This window comes from Dendrobium catenatum, unplaced genomic scaffold (assembly GCF_001605985.2).
Source record: "Dendrobium catenatum unplaced genomic scaffold, ASM160598v2 fragScaff_scaffold_621, whole genome shotgun sequence".
In the NCBI taxonomy this organism is placed as follows: domain Eukaryota; kingdom Viridiplantae; phylum Streptophyta; class Magnoliopsida; order Asparagales; family Orchidaceae; genus Dendrobium; species Dendrobium catenatum.
In genome coordinates this window covers 27694240-27701684 of record NW_021319083.1, presented here as the reverse complement: position 1 = coordinate 27701684, position 7445 = coordinate 27694240, and positions in this window count along the sequence as shown.

Below are 7445 nucleotides of genomic sequence, written 5' to 3'. Positions count from 1 at the left end.
TTACCATTAACAAATGGACATTGAAAACGATTCGATGAAGGTGGCCATTGATGTTGAGAAATTATTACGTGTTATGTTATCCGATCATGACATGCCGTGTTATCTGATATATAATATAGAACAGTGCATAATAAATTGATGATGTGATATATTTTAATTTATTTTTTTGGTGATCGTACGTAATAATTTCATAAAAATGTTAGTCTCTCAGGAGATTAAATATGTAAATTTAATAAATTATAAAATTAGATGGATGATGAATAAGAACTAATTGATTTAAAATTTTAAAGATCCATTATAAAAGATGAATAAGTCAATAGATTCATGTGTCATTGATCTCCTTTATCCAATAAATGAGGAACAATTGTCTTTCTTTAAGGCTTGGATGACAGGATTGTAAGACGATTCAACAAAAAAGGAAGATAGGGGTGGGCAGTGAAATTGCAATGTGATTTCAGCAGTTGAATGCGTCCAAAAGTCGGGCTTCGTTTGAGACGACTTTTTTATTGCTTTCTAAAGTAACTTTTTAGTTCAAAAATTTATTGAATTAGAAATTATTGTACTAGACAGCCGTTTTAGAAAGCAGCTAGAAAACTGTCCCAAGTAAAGCCTTAGTTGAGTAGCAAGATAACTACAATATATGGAACATCCCTCGAACTCTTCAAGGGAGAAGGTCACCAAGTAAAGCCTTAGTTTGCTTATTTTCTTATTTTTCTTCTACCGAACCTGATGGCTTTGATAGTTCTAATATCTTTTTTTACTTAGGTAAAATTTTCATGGTAATTCTAAGCATCTCTTCACCTTGGCTGAAACACTTTGCATGAAAAATTGGAGGTTACTTATCTGACCCATGCATGGCAGTTTTTGAAAATTGAAAAGGCAAATGTCTTATTCTCACTTGGACAAATTTTTTTTTTTTTTTGGGACATTTAGGCCATTAAGGCAAACTAACACACACAACGCATACGGACTCTAACCTTGGACCTCTTAGTTGGAAGCCTAAGCTCTCAACCAATAGGCCAAGGGGAGTTGTACTTGGACAAATTATGCATGAAGAGTTGGACTTCATTTTATGCTTTAATGTAAATATTATTATAATAACTTAAAGTCCCATATGATGACATTAAGATTTCATTAGAGATAACTTTCTTATTGTTTTAAGAAGCAACTTTTTAGTACAAAAATTTCAAATTTTTAAAAAAAATTATACTAAAAAACTGCTTCATAAAACAATAAGAAGCCGTTCCACATGAAGCTTAAAACTCATGATATGTTAATAATATTAAAGCTCATGATTTTATATGGATGATAACATTATTAAAGTCATGATAGTCAACAACAAGCTTTCATAAGAAAATTGATAATTGTTAATAATAATTATACTAATAAAAAAAACTCCAGTAATATATATATATATATATATTAGAATTTAAAAAGAGCATTGTGATGTGGGTCAGAGCCACTACGACACTAAGTTAGAAAAGTCAGAAAAGTTACACACACACACACACACAATTCATCAAAAAAAACCTCACACCACAACCCTCTCCTCATTTTTCCTTATTTTCGGAGAGAAGGGAAAGAAAGGAGGAGAAAAAGGAGGAGGAAGAGAAATTCCTACTCCAAGTCATTTTTAATCTGCTCAACTTCTAGTTGGAAAAAGTGCTCTAATCATGGTAGGTCAACCTTTAACCTTCAATGATTTTGTATTTTGCATTTTTTCTTTCTATAAAAATTGATTAAAATTGATACATTTTCTCAGTTTTTTTGATATTTTCAAATGTGTAACGTTTTGATATGCGGTATTGAATATTTTGACTATGTTATATTAAAATTTCACCAATGATTTTATTTAATAGGTTCATTTTATTCAAAATGATAATATTAATATTTGGAATATAAAAATGATACAGGAGTCAATAATACTATAATTGGACATGAATATATTGTATTGCACATATTTTTTACTATTCATTGTAGTTTCAACATGCATTTTTTGACTCACTATAGACATCTATCTGAGTGTTAATGAGAGTTGCATTGTGGTTATATTATATTTCTATTATGAATCTATATGATGTGAAAGGTGTGTAATGCAAGAAAATTGGGTTGATTGGAGATGATATGATTGGTTTTGATTGGCTATAGAATATTATCCATTATAGGAGGTGAACCATTAGACTTTCTTTTAAATAAGGTTTGTGTATGTAATCAAATGATATGCAATGGAGAGTATAATGAGACTGAGCTGATATGATATAATATGCCGAAACTCTGTGAAGTGACGTGACTTCTTACATTAAAATCATATGAATTGTATAATATTGATGTTGAGAACTTGAATTTCTCGCAAATGAAACTAATATGATTTGAGATTGATTCTTATAAATGCCTACAATTACTTATAAAGAAAAAAACATGGATAGATTTGATTTAAGAATTTTTTCAAAAAAAAAAGAGGCTTTATGCTTCTTTGGTTATGATGATCTTAATTAAAACATTTTACATGATGGATTTGATTAGAATTTTTCAAAAAAAAAAGCTAAGTTGTGATTATCAGTCAATATTACATATGTCTTTGACTTGCATTTGCATATTTGTTACTCATTCTTGCATTTGTTTTTTTTTCCTTTGCATCCATTTAACTCCTCCATAAATTGGAAATTCTTTGAAGGAAGGGAAGAAATGTGTGAGAACAAGAGCTATAAAAAATTATTAAAATAATATTTGGAATTATTTTTAGATCATGTATTATATATATATATATATATATATATTATCTATACTACTATTATAAAAGGGCGCTTTGAGTTTCCTTCCTCCGGGACAAAATCTTGTTCATCCCATTTCTACTTATTTTTATATTATCTTGGCCGTCCGTTCTATTAAAAAATATTTAATAAATCAAAAAAATTTAAAAGTTGCTTGGATTTCACTCTAGCAAATCCTGATCGTTCATTTATAAATTTTTAAATTAATCTACATCGTTCATTAGACTATTCAAATTCTACTATTTTCACCTCCTACCAAAAACAAATTTAGCCGAAATGTCATACTCTTAAAAAAAACCTTTAATTAGTTAATTGCATTTAATGTATTACGTTTTAAATCATATTGGCATTTAATGCATAAAAATGGTTCTTACGTTATATTAAAAAACATTCATAAATGATTATATTTCAAATTATTAATAAAGTTTGATATATAAATGATTATAATTAAATATTTAATTATGCTGATGTGACTCTTTTGTATTCCCACTCCCATTCAGCCAAACTCTGTGTTAATTTCGGAAGTCTTCTCAGCAATCTCCCCTTTGGCCTTTTCGCAATTCCTTCGAAGATGTTCTTAAATGGTTAAATGGTGCAAGTGAAGACGGTTCAAATGTCCGCCAAAATACAAAACGCTTGGAAATACTCCCCGCATCCGTTTGAAGGATCTCTCTCTTAATGAAGCTCTACTTGCCTTTTCCACTGTAAATTTAAAATTTTCAAAACGCTTTGGAATTTCAGTTAAAAAAATAATTAATTGTAAACGTTTTTTGAACTCTGCTTTCCTTTCCTTTCCACATTATAAATACAAAAAAAGCTTTGGAATCTCCCCCCGCCATTTGACTGACTAGTTTAAAAATAATTATTGTAAAACGTGCTTTTAATTTAATATAATTAATGTCAATTTTTCCTTATATATTTGGTCATGGTCCATTGGGTTATCCCTAACGTCTCTCACATATTTTTTTGGATAGATTTGCTGTTTTGATAGAATGCATTGCTTTTTTTATTCTTGTTTGCAACAAAAAATAGTGATATTCTATATAATTTTTAAAAAAAAATATTATACATTTTTATTTATCTTATGTTATGCTTTTTTTAACTATGTTTATTTGAATTTTTTTCTAAAACTAAATTTCTTATATGTTTACATAAATTCCTTATTTATAAATTTTTATTTATCTTAATTGTATGCTTTTTTTAACTCTGTTTATGAATTTTTTCTTTAAAACTAATTTTCTTTATATGTTTTCACAGAAAATTTCTCAATCTTGGAAATGATTCAATTTCGTTATACAATCTCCGCTTAATTCCAAAGTAAGTACTGAATTCAAATTTATTTTCATTTTTTTTTTCTTCTCAAGCAAATAAATATAATCTCATGTCATTTATTTTCATTTTATAGTTAGTAGAAAAGAGGTAAATAACTAATATTTGCAAAGTATTAGCAAAACTAATTTAAAATAAAACAAAATTATGTTGTGCCTTCTATAGCATCTAAAGGTTAATGATCAGTTAATTAAACTTAATGGTTCTTTCATCTACAAGGCCCTCCCTCCTTATTATGGATTCCTTAAATAATTATATTTTTAATATTTAATTAAACTTAAGCTTATATATTAATTTAAATATAGCTTTAATTAATTTACCATTTTATATTAGGACCTCCATGAATTATTAATATATCCATTAGAAAGGCAATTTTTATGTAGATCTTTTAATTAATTTTCATTATATCAATATTTATACAATTTTATATTGTAATTATTCTCCATAAAATAATTAAAACTTGATTTCCTACTCTTTGGCTGTATGCATACTTTAGATAATTATCTTCCTTCTAATTCACTTGATTTTAAATTTATGTTTTGTAACTCATCTCTGTTGATGCCAAAATCAAATAAACCTTACATGAGGAAGGTTTAATATATTATCTTGCAGTAACTTCAAAATGATTATTGTTTTTTAATTCTATTTTTTTTTTAAATCTTGAAAATATTTTAGTTTGATAAAATTGTTTTAAATTCTGTAAAAAATTTAATCTCTTTAAAATTTGTAATAACAATTTTTTCGTAGTTTTCCATTCTACTATTTAGCATGAAATATACTTTTCTTGCAAACCCTAGAGTAGTATATATTTATCATTTGGTTATTTTGGAGTGCAAAAATACAATGGGCTTAAGTTATTTTGTTTCTGAAAACCATTTATTATAACTCCAAGTTTTTGTTTTGACATTTTAGTTTTTGAAGCTACTAATTAGAGTGAGATCACATACATAGGGGATATGTCCAATTAGCAATTTAAAAAGTCTCAATTTTCCTGATTTTTGCGGTTCAGATTTTTCTCTTTAATTTTGTTGTTTGGGCTTTGTGAGTGATTGATTTTTTTTTCAATTATATTAAAGGCTTGGGGAAGGTTGTATCAATTAATGTTTGGTTTGGATATTGCTTTTTTGAGAATTTTTTGCAGGACAATGAAATTAGATCTTATTGCATCCCACACCACTTTATCTCCTTGGATGACTATTCTAGCAACCAGGAAGTACCCTGGAATCGAACATTTTCAGGATTACTACACCTTGCTTTGGTTAAATTAAGCCTATATATGTTGCACACTGGGTTGGTTGAAATTAAGCCTGCATAGGGTTTGCATTTCCTTGACTATATTTCTTCATTATTGTTCGCATTTTCATTTTTTCTGGGCTTCCAATAATTATTTTTATCTGGATTCACATGGAACCAACATATTATCAATATGCCATTATTGCTTGTTCTCTATTAATTAATTGTTGCTTTCTCTAAGGATTTTATGAAGTTACGTGAATATTAAAAGTTTTATTAACAACCTGCCATAAAAAGATCTATTTGCTTTTTGAATACTTTGTTTTAAGCATATGAATGTTTATATTCTTTATCATTTCTTCATAATTTAATCTTATCATTTTATAGCATTTTTCGACAAAAAGTTCAATAATTTTAAGCTCATTCAATTATACATATCTTGAATTTCTTTAATTTAATATTTTTTTTTTCTAACCTCAATAGGATTTTCTTAATTTTAGAAAATGGATAAGGCTTAAGCCGATCGCATAACTTCAAGCTTGATCAGTTTACAAAATATAAAGTATTATGATTTGAGTGTGCTTTTTGGAATTATACCATACAAAATAAAAAAGAATGCCTTTAAATGATGACAAATGTTATGATTTATTTTTTATTAATAAGGTTCCATTTAAATATGAATGTTCAAGCAAATTACTATAATTTTCCTTAATATTCTCTTAAACAACTTCAATTATTTCATTGACTGGTTAATAGGGTTTATCATTGTTGTAATACACAAGCTGTTTTAATTTATATATTTTTTAATATTGTTAGTTATTAGCATATTTTATTTTAATTTAAATGAAAGATCATAAATTTACGTTATTCCACTTTGATGATTTTGATTTTTATTATTAAAGGAAATTTTAATAATTTTGTTATCTTTATTATTTATTTATTTATATTTAGCTCAACCTTAGTTTGTTGTATGGAGGTCTTTGTTATTAAATCTGTTTTTTAATTATTTCCTCAATATGAAAAACAACTATGCCAAAATTGAAATTATTTTCATTCATCTTTACCTTCAAAGTGACAGTTTTTAGGCATCCTTACAAAATAACTTTTCAAAAAAATTCCATATTAGCATTTAGTTTTATGATTTTTGTGTTGCAATTGATTTATTGAGTTGACTATTTTGCATGTTTCTGATGAATTTGGATGCTTGCATTAAATCGTTTTTATTTTAAGCTTATCTTTTAATCTAATACCCTTTGTCTTTCAGTAATAGTGATAATGGAATCAACTTTTTCCATTAGTTGAGATATTTAGACGTTTGTTTTATGTTGTTGAACATAATGAATTATGCTTCAAATGCTTTAGTTATTAAAAAAGATGCAATAATTCGAGAGGATGAGCTTATTTATTACATGAATTGACAAATGGATCCTATTTATATGTTTAGTTGATACAATAAATAATAATGAAATTGAAAAATATGATAACTACTAAACAATCTTCTTCTTTTATTTGTGTACAAGTTAATACTATCATAAATGAAAATAAATTCTTAATTCGCATTTATTTGAATAAGTCCTCTACCAATTATAAATTTTCATTACATTGTATATTGCTACATATGCGGTTTATTTATTTGTTAAAAAATTTTCCAAAGCTTGGAATCTTCCTTCATGATGATTTAAGTAAATATAAAATCACTTTAAAAAAAAAAAAAGTAAATGTAAATTCACCCAAAGTAAGACTTATTAATTTTTCATCTGCTCTTGACAAAAACTTAAGAAAAATTTAAAGGATCTGTAAACTATATTATTTTCTTTAAAATATTTTGCAACCGTTTATTTTTAGGAACCAAAGTTAAAATATATAACCTTTTTCATCAATATAATTAATAATTAAATCATTTATAAAGATTGAAATTAATAAATTTTTTTCTTTTTATCACAAAAAATATAATTAGAATTATAATTAATTTTGAATTTTTTCTAATTATTAAGAAACCTTTCATGAATTTCTCTTTGAATTTATTAATTTAGTGTTTATTTAACATAAATTTTATTTTTTTTTATTTTTTATTTTACGTTATGCACCATGTGCACAATGCATTTATACTAG